This window comes from Schistocerca nitens, chromosome 4, assembly GCF_023898315.1.
Source record: "Schistocerca nitens isolate TAMUIC-IGC-003100 chromosome 4, iqSchNite1.1, whole genome shotgun sequence".
Lineage (NCBI taxonomy): Eukaryota > Metazoa > Arthropoda > Insecta > Orthoptera > Acrididae > Schistocerca > Schistocerca nitens.
The window spans coordinates 515,922,780-515,941,327 of NC_064617.1; the positions used below are offsets into that span (position 1 = coordinate 515,922,780).

The 18,548-nt window shown below is 40.2% G+C and overlaps 1 protein-coding gene across 1 annotated transcript in view; it reads right to left on the minus strand.

Annotated features, from left to right (window-relative positions):
- The window catches only part of LOC126252405 (uncharacterized), a 258,154-nt gene that overhangs the window by 239,091 nt on the left and 515 nt on the right, over positions 1 to 18,548 (minus strand). The gene's annotated exons all lie outside the window — the stretch shown is intronic.

The following is an 18,548-nucleotide window of genomic DNA, read 5'->3' on the forward strand; positions in this document are numbered from 1 at the left end:
TATTTACTTATTAAGATTACGTATGAACATTTATTTGCTTATGCTGATATGGTGATAATGGCCTGTTTATTATGTAAGATACATATTTGCTGCTTTGTGTATGGATTGTATATTAACACATTTCCTTTTGTTGTCATAACTACTCTTCAATTTAGAATATAGCAATGCTGATGTACAGTGTACAAACATGAAGATTAGGTTACACTATTGTATTAATTGTAGTTTGTTCGCTTGGCAGAGCCTCGTTATAGGGATTGTGCTGCATCCACTTGTTGACATTCTGTTCGCTACTGGTATATTGTCGCGATATTGCATGTATTGCTTACGCTCAGTGCCTTATATTTTTAAGATAAGAAAATGAACTGCTATAATTCTACGAACGACATTGGTACAAGAAACTGCATAGAAGTCACATGAGCTGGAGGTTTTATGGAAGCTGTATAAATTTATGCTAATAGGAAGGAAGCTAACGACATGACATACCAACACTAGGTTTAGACCATTGACAGTTATTACACTGCATTTTTCGTGAGTAATTGAAATAGGAAGTGACACTTGACACAAGAAATACTCCACATGTTTGCTTCTGTTTGCCATAATTTTTGAAGTGGTGTACACACTGAAATATCACGATCATTAACACTTCGTAATCGTACTTAATTACTGAGAGTTATTCGAACTAAGTCTGTTAGAGGTCACGTATGCATTTCTTTTATTTAATGATGGACAAGGAACCAAAATGTATCTTATAATTTATAATGAGTAGAAGATTTGGGTCAGATGGATTATACAGAGGTTGTGTGTGGACACTGTGTCTTCGGATTGTATGGGATGCTGAATTGAAGTTTGCACTAGGATTTTGTCTGTACTTGTTCGAGGAGACTGACTAGAGGAAAGAGTTGTTATGGAAGTGAAATGATATTGGTGCTGAGGTTTATATATATCGACGTATTGAAGAGGTATGATTGAGGTATTGAGATTATGTGAAGTTGATGATTATTGGAGTTTTCGTGGACAAGAGGTAAGGTAAATGATATTGATGATCGACGTATTGGAGAGGTATTATTGAAGTATTGAGATTATGTGATGCTGATGATTATTGGAGTTTTGGTGGATAAGAGGTGAAGTAAGTGAGGAGCATAAATTTTTTTTTTTTTCGTTGGTCTATATGGAACAAGGAGGATAAAGATGGCAGACTAGAACACTAAAGTAGCAGGAAGATTGTCTACACACACACTTTGTCAAATCACTATGCAGTATATACTTTTTTTTGGAGAGAGGAAGTATTTGCATATCTTGGCTCACTGACAGTTGTTCAGCAACCGTACAATTTGATCTGGCTTGGCAAACATTGATCTTGACATGATGACTATGACGCTGACTAACTATTATTGACTGTTATACATTGCTGCCACTACTACTTGATACACATGATGAACATAAAATTTTGACAGAATTGCATTTACACAGTTAACACTATTCAACTACACAGTAGCACTAAATGTGGATGAAAGATGAGTGAGTGTGTTTTGTGTGTTTTCCTTTTATAATCCCAGAGAAGTGATCCCAACCTATCTCCTAAATACTATTTTACTTGTTGTTGTGGCTTGCACTGACACCCATAAATATTATAGGTTTACTGGTATTTGTGTATTGTAATAGTTAATAGGACAATTATCTGATATCATTTGTGTGTTTGTTATGATTTGTATGTTTAGTGTAAAAGCATTGTATGTGTATTCAAACTATTGTTCATGCCTGAACTGTCTGATTAGTGATGGTGCTGCACTTTTCAACATGGTGGATGCCACCTGGACATGTTTAATTTCTGCTGATGAACTGTGTGATTAGTGATAGGGAATATTATGAACTGTTATTTGCACTTTTTCTACATGATTGGTGCCACTAGGACATGTTTAATTTCTGCTGATGAACAGTGTGATTAGTGATAGTGAATTTTATGGACTGTGGTCAGCACCTGGTCAACATTACTGGGTGCCACTGATGGACTGCTTCTACCGAAATGGTGTTACTTGTTGATGTCTGCACCTGCTCAACATTGCTGGGTGCCACTGATGGACTGCTTCTACTGAAAAGATGTCACCTGTTGCTGTGTGCACCTGCTCAACATTGCTGGTGCCACTAATGGAACTGCTTATACTGAAATGGTGTTACTTGTTGATGTCTGCACCTGCTCAACATTGCTGGGTGCCACTGATGGACTGCTTCTACTGAAAAGATGTCACCTGTTGATATCTGCACCTGTTCAACATTGCTGGTGCCACTGATGGAACTGCTTATACTGAAATGGTGTTACTTGTTGGTGTCGGCACCTGCTCAACATTGCTGGTGCAACTAATGGAACTGCTTATACTGAAATGGTGTTACTTGTTGGTGTCTGCACCTATTCAACATTACTGGGTGCCACTGATGGACTGTTTCTACTGAAAAAATGTCACTTGTTGGTTTTTGCACCTGTTGACCATTGCTGGGTGCTACTGCTGGAACTGTCAACTGCTTATTCTTGAGCTATGGAAAGCGTTTATGTGAATATTTGTATAAACTGATTTTTTTGTGTATTACTGTTTGTGAAAAGTTATGATACTCTTACCTGCACATATTCGTCATTGCTGACGCTATTGATTGAACTGTTTAACCACATAATACTTGTGTAAACTGTTATGTAAAGTCACATGTATGAAGGAATTTGTATTGCTTACTGTATTTTATATATTAGGTTATTGAAAGGTCAGTGCAAAGCCAAAATTTTATCTAGTTATATGATATTTACGCATTAATATTATCTTTTATTTTTGTCTGTATTTTTTTTTGACGAATTTGGTGGTATTTTCACCACCAATGCTGGCAAAAATACCATCAAATTCTAGCCTGTGGAGGAAGGGCATATGAAAGGTGGCTACACTGAGCCACAGCGCCAGAGATCGCGCTAGAGAGTATTGTTCCGCCGCCTCCACTGGCAGTGATTATTGAGAACTCGTAGTGGGCAGTGCCTTGGGAGAACTCGTGGTAGTCAGTGCTGAGATGTCGTAGTGAGTAGTGTGTGTTGAGATGTGCTAGAGGGCAGTGCTTGTTAAGAACTCGTGGCAGAGAGTGTTTGTTGAGATGTGCTAGTAGGGAGTGCTTGCTGAGATGTGATACTGAAAAGTTCTTGTTGAGATGTGGTAATAGCGAGTCGGTGTGGAGATATATTGTAATGATTAGAGTGATTTTGGTGAATATATGAAGGTAACGAAACTTGATTTATTTTTCATTATTTCCATGTTTTAAATAATGCGTCATTACAGGTTCAGTCAACAAAGCATCTGGTTGTGTTCTTGGATTAGAGTGCAATTCTGGTTTTCTTGAGTAATTATGGTATTTCTATTTCCTTTAATTAATTCAGTATAATGATATTTAAAATTTCTTGTGTTGTTGAAGAAGAACCGTGCCAGATGCGTACGTTGAGTCATACTTCCACACACAGAACAGTTACACTTGTGCTTTGGTTTCGTAGGTTTTATAGTTGCTGGGGACTTAATTAATTAATTGTGTTAAAGAAAATTTCCATTTCATTCTTTGTTGTTGTTCTATGCAGTCAGATTGCGTAATAATACTAGTCAGGGCCAACCGTTTACGAGACTTCGTAATCGGACAGACAGCTACTAAAGCAAAAAATTAAAATTATTTTCATTTCATTTTAATTAAGCCCCCATGCAATCTTCCCGCATGCAGAACCGAAAAGGGAAACCTCGTGCGCAAAGTCGCACAAGACAGTGGCGAGGGATGTGATTCCGGACATGAGGGGGACTACAAAGAAACTAGCGAGCGTAGGGATATAGCGAAATGTCTGGAAGGACACAGATACCCATGTGTAGGTTCGTACAGGAGGGAAGCAGAAGGGTTTGACGACAAACACTTCCTCTCTGTGCGAAAATTCGAAGTCTGTACAACCCTTACAGTCCGGGCGAATTGGTAGGGCTGTGTATAATGAAACTTCCAACTCAGCTGCGCCATATCGTACTAGCTGGACGATGTAAGAACGATACAGAACCGTTTAAACTACTCTTACAGGAGTTAGAGTACGACATCGGCGAGTGGGAACATGAAAAGGCATAGTTCGCAGAAGGAGACGATGTAGGACAAAACCGGAAAACGAGTCGCGGCCACAGTAAAACGCTGAGGCAGGCGTACGGGCTCATGGGTAGGCGAGTACTCAGACACTAATTATCAACTGTATAAAGGTAATTGGGGGAACGGTAACAAGTATGGTAAATATACAAACGAATGGTGTAATGGCAATCACGACGCGCGCGATAACCGCAACAGAGGAAAATACGATCACAGTAACCGGCCGAGCTCACCATGAAATAGCAGTGAAAAATACGATCAGGCCCCGGCGAAAAAGAAAGGGGAAACAATTGCCGGTGATGTGGAATCAAACAGGCTGATCCACGAAAAAACCCACCGGAAATGGAGGGAAAACAACAGTTATGACCAATGCAGATCGAGGGAGACGGTATTAGTCCACACCCGATGAGGGAAGTTGCAAAGTACGTTACATAGGTCAGGACGATATCAGGAAAACATTACTTCAGGAACAAATGGATAACAGGATTTCAGCCGTTAGTCTGGCGATTGCCATCTCAGTGAAAGGGGTATCACTGGACTGCTTAATCGACACGGGGAGTCCGATCTCGATTGTTAGTGAGGCTGCATTCCAAAAATGCGGGGTGGTGGAAGCTTGGCCGACATTACCATTGCGAGGGAGAAAGTTGAAAGGGGCAATATACGGAAAAAGTGTAGAAGTCAAGTGGCAGACTAGGATCATGTTCTAATGCCAGGCCAAGGAGTTCAAGGAAAACTTCTTCATTGTGCCCTTAATGAACACTGAAGTAATTTTAGAGGTAGACTTCATGAACGCTCGCCAGGCAATTGTAGACTTTGGTGGAGGTATCATGTCTCTGAACAGACACGGGAACCCCGTTGAATTGAAGTTCGATAATTGGGTCATAAGGGACGAGTCTGAAGCCAGTTGCCTACAAATTCTCGCTTACCCTGGATTGCACCAGGAACCTGAGACTCTCGTAAACTGTATTAGCTTACTGCTATCTGCGCATGGATGGGATGGGGTTTTCAGAAAAATAACCGAAGACAGCATGCACAGCGTAGGAGACATGCCAGAGGACGCGCGTTTAAGATTGCTAGAGGTTATAAGGAATCACGAAAGAATATTTTCGGACGCATAGGGTGCGATAACATGCTTTGAATACAAGTTCTAAGTACGGGAACATAAAAAGTTTTTCGTGAAGCCGTACTCCATTCCATTAGCACAGAAACAAAAAGTGAGGGCAGAGGTCGTGAAGATGCTCGAGCAGGACTTAGTCAAACGCGTTGTGTTATGGGAACTGCTACCAATTTAAACAGCTTCCGTTTGGACTGAATGTTTCGGCGGCAGCGTTCATACGAGACCTCAAAAGCATCCTTCCTGAGGACCTACATGAGATAATTACATTATACATTGACAATGTGCTAATAGCAGAAAAATCCTGAGAAGAACACAATGAGGTGTTGAACCGTTTATTAGACGCTTTTGAACGAGCCAGTATAACAGTGAACCTAGATAAACCTCAATTTGGGCATAATAAAGTTTCTAGATCACATAGTTTTGGTGGACGGGATACAACCTGACCCTGAGAGAATTAAAGCGATTGCTGAATTTCCAAGGCCAACAACGAAGAAATTTCAAGAAATTTATGAACTTAAACCTGCTGGCCACGCCACGTCTCTGCGCACTAACAGGAAAGAATACGATTTGGAATTGGGACACTCAAGCACAGGACTAATTCGAAATGTTGAAGGAGGCATTAGTAGAAAAGATCTGAGGATGGTCATTATGGACTGAAACTGGTCATCTTCAAAATAATTGATATTGTGATCAAAGACTGGAATAAAAAACATTTGACCATTAGTAAATGCAACTATTCTCGCACATCCAGACTTGAGTCGCGACTTCTACTACATGACGGACAGTTCGGCGAACGGCATTGGTGCAGCTCTGTTTCAAGGAGAAGATGCTAACGATTCATCAACCTGGAAGCCCGTTTCTTTCGCGAGCAGAGTGCAATCGCAAGCAGAAAGAAACTACTCGGTCACGAAACTCGAGGAGCTGTCAGTTGTCTGGGCATTCAGTAAATTTAGATTCTTCTTATACGGAAGGAACACGAAGGTATTTACCGACCATCTGGCACTACAATTCCTGATGTCGGCAAAATTGGCCAATGGCAGGTTATCTCACTCGGCTCTTTACCTACAAGAATATGACTTTAGAATCGAGTATATGCCAGGGGAAAAGAACCTGTTGCAGACGCTCTCTCTCGGGCCTAAGACATAGAGTAGAGGATGACCTGGGCGGAAACAATTTCAGCATTTTGTACCTGAAAGAGTCACCTTCGATAGCTTTGTGACAACGTCGGTCGCGAACAAGGCTAGGACCCCATACTCAAAGAAGTGAAGGAAAAGTGGAGGGACAGAAATCAAGCTGCCATTCGGCAATATTATAGGGTAGAAAACGGAATTCTTTTCCGGAAACGGAGCATAGAAGTCCCGCAATGGCTAATGGTAATACCTGACGAAATGATCAATAAACTAGTATGGTACATCCACCTAAGCTATGGACATTTCGGGGCAAGAAGAGCTTTCAGAAGCTACGCGAGGCGTGCTATTTTAATAATATGCTAAAAAGAATACAACGGGTAATCCGAGTGTGTAAACCGAGTCAAAGGACCAAGCCACTGACCACGTCTTTTGCCGCTCCGATGTACCCGATAATTCCAAACAGGTTGCGAAAACTCACGGCGGTGGACTTGTTCGGGCCAATAACTCGGTCAAAGTCTGGCTACATGTATGTTTTCGTAGCTGTGGAGCTAACATCAAAATTTGTTTGCCTTACTCCGCTGAGGAGAGCAACGGGTAAAACGGTGGAGGCGGCATTCTTAAACGATTTTGAGCAAGAGGTCAGGCTGGTCGAACGGGTTAACCTCGAACAACGGGCCGCAATTCCGGTCTCATCATTGGCTGCAGATGTTAAAGCGGAGAAAAATGAAGGCGAACTTTATATCAATTTTCCACCCATCGTCTAAACCCGCAGAATGCATCATGAAAGAGTTAGGGTGGCTGTGTAGGTTATACTATTACTGCAAGCACAATACGTGGGACGTGCATATAAAGGCATTCCAAGAAATTCTGAACAAGTTGCCGAATGCATCAACGATGTTGCCACCAGTATTAGTACTGAAAAATAGCGAGCCCCCAAACTGAATCAAAGAAGTAGTACCATGGCCAAAGGAAAGAAAACTCCGACACAAGGAGATCATAGATATAGCTTTGAAGAACATCAAGCGTGCTGCCGAAATAAGGCAGAAGACATACCAAAAGAAAGTACGAAAAATCGAGTTCTATATTGGACAAAAGGTGTGGGTTCAGTCACACAAGCTATCAAACAAGGGCAAAAGGATCTGAAAAAAAAAATTCCTTAGCCTTTATAGTGGTCCTTACTGAGTGTGCCATATCCCTCACCCTAACGCTATCGAAATCCAGACCCTATGGACAAATAAATCGAGAGGTCTGCATAATGTATCCAACGTGAAGCTCCTCATAGAATAGCAAACAGTGTATCAATGTACAATTTATGTACTATAGGTCAATAGCGTTTTTTTGTGTATTAAATATCACTCACAGATTTTGTGTTCTAGTATTATATTGTATACTGTCAACAAGGCAATATAAGTCGTCTCTGAAAGAGTCAAAAGGGTGAGAAGAAGATTTACCAGGAAGATTTAATTGTAGAAGAAAATTTGTGGAGAGAATTTATGTTGCAGCAAATAAGTCTTCAACAGCGCAAAGAGGAAGGAAGCAAGACGCCACATGAAGCGTGCCAGGGGCACAAAAAGGAAACACAAAAATAAGGAAGCCAGAAGAGTAAATTACCGTATAAATGAAGGTTGTAGAATGCATGGTAGACATTGAAGAGGGTAATTTGGGGCAATGGTAGTTTCGTGTTTGTATTTGTTAATGTAGCACTGATGTAGCCTGTAATCATTTAATATGTATGGTAGAAATTCTGTATGTTCTATGTGTGTTCTATGTATTACGTGTGAAAGTAGCTTGAAATGAATAGCTATGCATGTGGAAAATGTGACGTCACCTGGAATGCTTTCTGTGTAGTTAGTCAAGATTTCCTGTGTGTGTTAAGTTAATGTGCAAAAGAATGTGAAATTTGAAGCATGAATGACACGAGAGTGTAAAGAAATAAGAGGGTTCTTTTCATACTAGATATTCTAGTTCCTAAGTAGTGCTGATAGGATACACAAAGGATCGATAAACAGTTCATGGAATTAAAGTTCAATTCATTTCTTATTTACCATTAAGTAAAAATCCTTTAAGTGTTGTAAAAAAAATTTCACTGTTGTAAAGCTATTGAGGGAATGATTAAAAAATGAGACTATTGTAAATTAGTGATAGAGTATTGGTTTACATAATAGTCGGCTGAGTCACAAGCCATGGTAAATATAATTTGAAAGTTAACACCTATAAGGCACAATATGAAGAGGTAAATATTAAAAAATTATGATGAAGGGTGTATTGAGAACAGTGTTCCCCCTCAGCACAGATTCCCATCAAGAAGCAGCTTGCAGTTGGAGAAAGTGGAGGCCACAGGTAAAGGCGGTTAGCGGTTGATGATGGGGCGAGCGTGCCGCCTCTGGAATTCCCTGAGTGACCCCATCCGGCAGAAGCGGCAGCCACTCCAGGCAGTCGAGAGCAGCACGAGCAACACAGGGACGTGGCAAGAGGTAGTGACCCACACCTGCTGAGCGCCCACACTGACTGGCGACACGCTCCCCAATGCTGAAGGAGTGACACAGAAACATCAAGAGGGTCACAGGCAGTCCGTACAGACGACCCGTAAGGCGACACGCTGCCAGCTTGGCAGCTATTGCCAAATACAGAATTGAAGAACTGCAGCACCCGCAAGAGGCGAGTTTGGCTTACCCTAGATCAGGCATTGCAATGCAGCAGGATGAATGAGAGAAGAGGGACGGGTGGAAGCAAGGGGCATGTCACCAGTCGTGAAGCATCAGCAACACCACCATACCCACAATGTCTGCAGTACCGAATCAAGAGGCATTTCAGACTCACCACTTGAGTCGGGTATGGTGGGACTGCAGGAGGAAGGAAAGGGAATGACGCTACTGAGGGGGTTATGTCTGAGTAGTGGCTGTCAGCACAACGCTTACTGATAAGGCCACACTAGTATGAGACGTCAGCCAGGCAGGTCCAGGCACTCGCGACACAGCAAGAGGTGATGACAGCAGGGTCGAGTTTATACTGCCCTGGAGGTCGATGCTCAGCTGACGCAGAAATGCATGCAGCCGTGTCCTGATGCGGCTGCAAACATGGGGCACCACAGGTCCTGTTGAGCTGCTGCCAAATCGTGAGGGAGAGGCCAGAGGCAAGGAGTTGATTGGCGTGACAGGGGGACAGTCTACAGTCCCTAACACCTGCACAAATTTCCTCCCCCAACCCACCAAGCAGCCCAACACATACGTCCTCCGAATGCCCCAAGCCCAATAGTGAAGTGAATAAAAGTGCTCGAAAGTGCCACATATGTAATAAAGGTAGAGAGTGGTTTTCTTTTGCAGCAGAACTAATTTTATACGCTTATTATCTTTGTGTAATTTTCCAGAAATGTACTTAGGTTAATAACAAGACTGATTTCTTAAAATCTGTAATTGTTGTAGCGGAAAGGAAATACTAACTTCAAACTGATATTTTGTTTTCTAATTAAAGAAGAATACGGACCAATATTAAAGAAAGGACTTAACCACATAAATCCGAAGTTCAGTAATGAAACTTAAAAGAATTTCAACGACCTTATGGAATAATGTTTGAATTTTGCAAGCCTAAAGATTCTATGTTTTTCTCTGTCTTGCAGATTTTTTTCAAAGGAGGACACCTACGTAAATATATTAATAATTTGAGTACCTGAAAGTCGATTATCGATTTGTATGCACGTTTTATGAGAATTAGGTATTTGTACACGAGTATGTGAAAGATTCTTGAGGTTTCGAATGTTCAAAATATAGAAGATGATCATGTCTTTGTTAATAATTTCAAAATTGCACTCACATACATAACATTTAAAAATTGAATGCTTGGCCTAGGTAATACATGAAATGACTTGTGTTTAGTTTAAATGCTAAGTCAAATCATGTATGTTTTGGATACTGATAGTTGAGAAGGGCATAGGCCTACATGTTACTGTGTTAGGGTTGTGTCGATATTCACTGAAGGAGAATAATTTGTTAATAGTGAATAATTTCTATATATTATGTTCTATATATTAGATGATTAGCATTCTATGTACTTAAAATTAGTGATCAATCACATATTTAGATGACACAGCTCTTGCCACTGTGATTAAAAAATTGTTTGAAAGTGTCCTTCCAAAGCAAGGACATTTACTGCTCATTTTTTTTTCTCAGAAGGGGAAGGTTATGTAACGGCTCCATGTGAGCCGCTACATGGCTTGACACAATAGTCTTACACTCAGAACACACCTTGGTGCCCTTCCAACACTCATGGAAGAGCAATGTAAGATTTATTATTCAGAATTATGTTACATTATCACTCTTTGTATAGTCTGCGAGTGTGAATGAGGGTCGTCCGCTGATTTATGTGTGGCCTGTCTTGTGTGGGTTCTGTGAATGTGGAGATGCTGCTTAGCCAACCATTGTATTAAGTAGAGTGAGACTGAGACATGTTCCCCACATGTTAGCTGGCCCCGTTAGGTTGGCAAATAGCTGCTGTGCGGACTCTCTGAGCCCTTCTGGCCACCAGATGAGGGGAACAGTTAGGCATTCTCTGCTGAGACTGTTGTAAGTACGGACGCTCTGCGTGATAGCTCCTATACTCATCTTAGGAGAGATAGTCAGGCTGGATAACATTGCTATTTCGGTTTTGTATTACGGATGATGGGCCAGTATTCCATATAATCGTACTATTAGGTAAAATGAGTGATTAGGAAGTATTTTCATGAATTTTAGGAAATAATGTTGTTGTTGTAGAAAATTTGTAACTTGGTTTCTCACATATTTCCGTTACCATTCCAATAAAGTTATTCAAACTTTCAACTTAAAGCTAATCAATAAGCAGAAATTTAGAAATTTTGTGCAGTGATATATGCTCACACAAACGGTCATAGGCGTCTTTCACAAAAGACAGGTGCCATTTTCAAATTGAGGACGCCTGCCAAGGCTTTGCGGAGAGCAAACATCATGCAAAGGGACTGTGTCTGTGACACAATATCCACAATCAGTGTCTATCTTCAGGAGTTCTGGGAACTGGGTTGATGCAAAACTTTTTTTGATGTGTGTAGATCGGTAATTAGAAACAATGTGTGCAGATCAATTACAGTTGTTAATTACTTTTTTGTTGTAGTACAAGAAACGATACCATACTGTCAAATCCTTAACGAATTAGAAGTCCACATTAATGAAAATGATGTAATAAAGGAACATGGAATCGACACTTATACATATACCACACATGAAAATTCTAGAAGGCTACACAGTAGATGTATGCAGTAGTTTGTTGTAGGATTTTTAATTTTGCTGTTGCCTTCTGGACTATTGCGAAAAATAATAAACTTTTTAGTGTTGCTGCAGTATGTGTATGTAATTCTTCTTTACAAGAACCCTGTTTTTCATGTTGTTTTCTGTACTGAAATTGTCAAATCTTGGAATCGGTAGCTAGAACTGGTCAATATAGTGATTCAATAGGTAAGTATTTTTCACGTTTTCAGAGTCGTTGTATGCTGCAGTTTGTTACAGGATTTCTGTTTTTGGAGTTAGTTTCTGTGCTACTGTTGTTGCCCTACGGTTGTACAGTGCATACTTTGAGAATATTCATATATGCTATCACTTTGTTTGCTGACTCGACAACCGTTATTATGCATAATTTTCATTAGGTGTGGACTGCTAATTCATTAAAAATTTAATTGTATGGTATCGCTTTCTGTACTACTTCAGAATGTAATAAAAAGCAAACCTTGGAGTGGAAAACTGGAGTTGGCCTATATAGGACAACTGTAGTTACTGATAACTAGGTTCGTTATTTCTTGTCATAGTACAGAAACCAACATCAAAAATGGAAATGCAGAAAGAAAATGTGGTAGACGCGTATTGCAAAAACTCATATATACACTGCAAGAAGAGTCACTGAAGTTCTAAAAAGTACTGACAGAGGTGTGGAGAAATTTTGACACCAATGACACAACCAGCTGTGCTAGGTTTCTTTGTTGAGGATCCATGGTGGGAACAGCCCAATCAAGGTGGTCCCACAGATTCTCAATCGGGTTTAAACTCGAGGAGTTTGATGGGGAGGGGAGTACAGTAAAATCATCCTGGTGGTCTTTGAACCACGCATAAACATTGAGTACTGTGTGACACATTGCATTGCCATGCTGTTAGATGCCATCACGTCGAAGAAAAATAAACTGTATATAGAGGTGGACATGGTTCCAAAGGTAGATGCATACTTGTGTTAATCCACTGTGCCTTCCAGAATGATGAGATCACCCATGAAACACCACAAAAACATTTCCCACACGATAATGCTCCAACGATTATTGCAGGGTGTTTTCTTTTCAGATATGTCATGCTTGCTGTACATGCCAGTGGAGATCTGTCCAATGGAGCATAAAACATGATTCATCTGGAAAAGCCACCTGTCACACTCAGTGGACGTCTGCTTCTGATACTGACTAGGAAATTCCAGCCTTCGTTGTCGATGAACAGCAGTCAGCATGAGCATGTGAAACAGGAGCCTGCTACAGAGACCCCATATTGGCTGAACAGTCGTTGAAGAGTCACTGTCAGTAGCACCTTAGTTCATGGGGGTGGTGAGTTTCTCAACAGTTGCATGACTATTCACCCTTACACATCTCCCCAGCTATTTTTCACTCCTGTCATCTATGGCCCATGGCGCACTACAGTTGCCTCAGCACCCATTTTGGCACGCCATTTTGGAATGTATGGTATACTTAAACCACAGAAGCATGCAAACAGTTTACAAATTTGGCAGTTTCGGGACTGTTTCCACAGTAGGCCTGACAGCCAATGATCATGACCTTTTCAATGTCAGATAAATACTTCGTTTCTGCATTACAATAATGACTGCACTGTTTTCTACATCTTCTCAGCACAATTTACATACCCTCCAATGCCAGTGCTACCACCTATTGTCTGTGAGCTATAATTGCATGTTGATGTCGAACATAAGCGGTGGTTACATTAATTTGACTGTACTATGTCACAGACTTGGAATCAACAAGTAGAATTCATGTACATGGATCACATCTATTCACCGATTACAATGTTCTTTAGTGTTCACAACAGGTTCAAAAATGAAAATATTAAAAAATATCAGTATGCAGGCCAACTAAAATATGTGAAAAGTAACAAACCTAGGAACTGGTTACTTGGATTCATCTAGATAGGTTAATTCTAGTTGTCGATTCCAGGTGTTGCTGTTTTTCATATTTTTGCAGTAAGTCTGAGAAGTGTTTCCTTTTAAGATTTAAAATTTTTGCTATTAATGGCACGTCTAATTGTCATTTTTACATCATGTTATCATTCGTGATCTTTATTGTGGGTTGTTATTTCATAAAGGATTTAATTTCTTCGAATTGCTCTCTATCCTACTGCGAAAAATAACAATTGTTGGAATTGACAACTATTGCAGACTTCACATATATAGCTCAAGTACAGGGACCAGAACCACAAAAATAAATAAATGCTAAAAAAATAACAATACATACTTATCGAAAAACCATGTACAGTGGGTTGGAGAACTAAAATTGACCTATATAGCTGCCCAATTAAAGCGGGTCTTACACAACAAACCTATAGCATACAAGTCTACTACAGCACCCCAGGTGCTCAAATCCGCAATGGCGAACTTTTTTGTCAACGCTGTTATGGTACACAATGTGTAAGTCTGCACCAACTCTAAGGTACATAGTCAGAACTCCAGGGTTGTTTACGTCACTGAGTGTGTTATTTACTGACACTGAAACGTCTGAGAGATATAATTTCCTATTTATTAAGCAGTTACTGTTGTCTTTCGTAGTTAGAATGAAATTACTTTATTATTACACAGAATTGTGGATTAAAGTGTTCGTTTTATGTCATGCTGGTACAAGCAAGTGATTAAATTTGCTTCTCAGCATTGTGGACATGAGGGACGCAATTACCTATGCAGCTCTTGCCGTGGCAGTGGCTAACCTAATCGTTAGTACGGCAGAACGACTACGTAATACTAGGAGTACGAATTGTGTTCAACCCTGGCTGAGCAGAACTTGTGAAGGCAGGGACATACACATGCCCTTAACGAAGCACGCCCAATGATGCACAGGAATTTAGGAACTTCGGCAGAAGTAATGTGTCTTGTTTTGACAGCTTAGTACGGATTTACTTGAATGAGTTTGCACAAATGGCACAGTGATGAGAGAACCACCACACACTTGTTTTATGCACTTTCTTCATGCCTGTGCTATTCCTCTCTCTCTGTCTTTTCGAGCTCTGTACAATAATGCGACCGTAAAGATGCAAAACGACTTTTAACAGTCCTGACTGATCGTGGCCGGCAGATGTGCTCTGATTCTGGTTGGTGGCTATTCCCTCAACAGTGGCAATTCTGGCATGCTGAAATAATTCAAAAGATGCAATTACTTCAAACACACGCGGTAATAACCAGTTAAAGTGATACATGCACACAGCGACCATAAACTTTGTGCACATTTACGTAAGACATATAAACTCAAGAATTAAACACTTGTAGACATACCTTATTACTGCACAGTTGTATGCCTCAATAAACACGCTTATACTTACTTTAATTAGACATACCTTATTACTGCACAGTTGTATGCCTCAATACACACGCTTATACTTACTTTAATTCCTTTCCTTTTTGTAGAGTAAGACGCTATAATTAAATACATAGCTTCTCTCAATGGTAATATAAAAAAGAGAATTTTCGTTTGTTTCATTACTGTATTTGTAAAAAAATTACGCACTGAAAAATGTGTAGACTATCTCATGCAATAGCCAAAAGAGTCTTCAAGACTGTTGATCACACATTCTTAGGTGAAAACAACAACAAATAGAAAGCCTGCTCTAAATGCTGTGTTCTGCACATAGAGTAAATATCTCTGGAGTGAGCACTCACATGCGCAGAACAGATTTTGTGTTGAAACTTCCTGACAGATTAAAACTGTGTGCCCGACTGAGACTCGATCTCGGAACCTTTGCCTTTCGCGGGCAAGTGCTCTACCATCTGAGCTACTGAAGCACGACTCACGCCCGGTACTCACAGCTTGACTTCTGCCAGTATCTCGTCTCCTACCTTCCAAACTTTACAGAAGCTCTCCTGCGAACCTTGCAGAACTAGCACTCCTGAAAGAAAGGATATAGAGGAGACATGGCTTAGGCACAGCCTGGGGGATGTTTCCAGAATGAGATTGTCACTGTGCAGCGGAGTGTGCGCTGATATGAAACTTCCTGGCAGATTAAAACTGTGTGCCCGACCGAGACTCAAACTCGGGACCTTTGCCTTTCGCGGGCAAGCGCTCTACCATCTGAGCTACCGAAGCACGACTCACGCCTGGTACTCACAGCTTTACTTCTGCTCAGATGGTAGAGCGCTTGCCCGCGAAAAGCAAAGGTCCCGAGTTCGAGTCTCGGTCGGGCACACAGTTTTAATCTGCCAGGAAGTTTCATATCAGCGCACACTCCGCTGCAGAGTGAAAATCTCATTCTGGAAACATCCGCCAGGCTGTGGCTAAGCCATGTCTCCGCTATATCCTTTCTTTCAGGAGTGCTAGTTCTGCAAGTTTCGCAGGAGAGCTTCTGTAAAGTTTGGAAGGTAGGAGACGAGATACTGGCAGAAGTAAAGCTGTGAGTACCGGGCGTGAGTTGTGCTTCGGTAGCTCAGATGGTAGAGCGCTTGCCCGCGAAAGGCAAAGGTCCCGAGTTCGAGTCTCGGTCGGGCACACAGTTTTAATCTGCCAGGAAGTTTCATATCAGCGCACACTCCGCTGCAGAGTGAAAATCTCATACTAGATTTTGTGTTGTCAACATACATCGCCGGCCTGGTCACGAGGTCTCGGGACGTTGTGTGTTTGTTCGTATAGCGGCCTGTATATTTAGAATGTCACTACATCCCTAGTACAGACGGATTCTTTTCGTACGTGTCGTGGATTATTTATATATGTTGCGAAGACATTTTAACAGTATCCATTTGATACCGGGAATAAACCAGCTACGTAACTTTTAAGGGCAAGTGATATTACATTCATCTTCTTTGCGATAGGTGTCATAGTTCAGATGCACTCGATTTTTGGTAGTTTTTGGTATGATACCGCACTTTATAGTATTACAGAGCCTGAAGTACATTTTTGCAGTGATAGTCCTGCAAAACGACTTGACAGTACGTTAGTACTTTCGCAAGTGTCCGAAAAACACCGAATTTACCACACATTAGCGATTATATCCCTGCCAAATCGTCCTTTTTTCTTGTATTTCTGTGTATTTATTTTCTCGTTTTTGCGACCTAAAGCACAATTTTTCTTACTGGTGGCACTTTGAGGTATTTATTTATCGCATTTTAAGTACTTGCTCCCAGTTCATTAAATAAATAGTAGACGGAGTAATCTATATTCATAATTGACAAGTCACTGATAAATGCATGGAGGATAGTATTTACTGAAACAACTAACCTTTCCCTTTCCTGTTCCACTAGCAAATTTACGAGAGGAAGCGATTGTTTGTAAGCTTTTGTACGAGCCGTAATATCTATTATATAGTCAAAAAATCGTAGAAAAATAGGTCTACAGAATCAAGTCTTAATTATAATGCGTCTCGAAATTTTTAAACGTATACAGTGTCTCTTACTAAAATGAAAACTATAATTAGAGCTATATGGAATGTACCCATGAAAATTTACTATCCCTCCTTTCACATATTTTTCTTTCCATCCGTAACAACAAGGTAATTCACCATCACTATTACACTATCAACAAACGGTGAAACACAACAAAAACTCTTGGTATTATAAACTTCAAACGCTGCAGAAAGCACACTGGCACAGCGAAGTCCAGAGATCACGTGACAATCCTGGTTTAATGTTGACAACATGCCCAGAACGCAATGCTCACTCCAGAGATATTTACTCTATGGTTCCGCACATGCCGTTACGTGGCAGGCTGTCTAACCTCATCCTCGGAAATCGTACCACATTCGGAAAAAGCTGCCAAATATTTACGAAAACCAAGATTATAAATACCACTGATAATTGATTCACTCGCAGCAATAAAAGCTCTGGACTTAGGTTCCTTCGTAACATGCTCTCGGAAATCGCGACATTTACATCTTTCGCATCTTCAACAAAGGACGTCACTAATCAAAGACGGCATGTGGAATCCAACACTAGAATTGACTCGCACAACTTTGTGCATTCTTTTAATTAGATAATACATTATCTATTCGTTGGCTATACCATCAGTTCCATAAAACCTCACTTGAGCAAAGAGAATATTGTGATCCACTCAGACAAATGCAACTGGTGCTATTTTATTATTTAATGCATGTAAAATTCGGTGAGTAAACATGTAAATGGCATTCCCAGTTGAGCAACTTTTCTGAAATCCAAAATAGCATTCCCAGTTGAGCAACTATTCTGAAATCCAAACTATGATTTATTGATGATATTATATTATTGGTCAGGCGGATACTATTCTAGAGTAAGCTAGTAGCTACATCGCAAAAATATCAGTACTGAAACGGATCGATAGTTAATGGCAGCTCTCCCATCACCTTTCTTGTAGATGGTCTACGAATACAAATGTGTTAAATAAATCATACGCTGATGTTATCTCAACGTGTAGGAATTTTATTTTACTTGAAAGACAACATGTTATACTGCAGAAATGTGCTATCTGAAATCGAAATGATACTGCTACCTGTACCAACTGTTGAAAAGATTTATTTAATTAGTATTTAAAAGTCTAGTGACTATGGCTGGGGATTATCTAGTCATATAAGTAACTGATTAATCTTAAGAGTCTAATCAAGTCTGTGTGTTCACTTTGTAGTGACTGATAAATAAATTTTCCTACATGAAAAAAAAAACATGACTAATGGTATACGTGTACTTCTCTGCTGTTGCCACAAAATAGATTAGCTAAAACTAACAATAGTCATAAGTATATGGCAATTAAAATATATAACAAATTGTCTAAAAATGGGTCAATCAAGCCTGACAAATTATTTAAAGATAATGTTCATAACTTCTTGTTAACTAATCCATTCTATTCATTAGAAGAATTTTTAGAAATGCCCAATATCAACTTAAATATGTAAAAATTTATTTTTTAAAATTAATAGATTAAGTGAACTGACGAAGTCTATTGCATGTAACAATGCTGAATG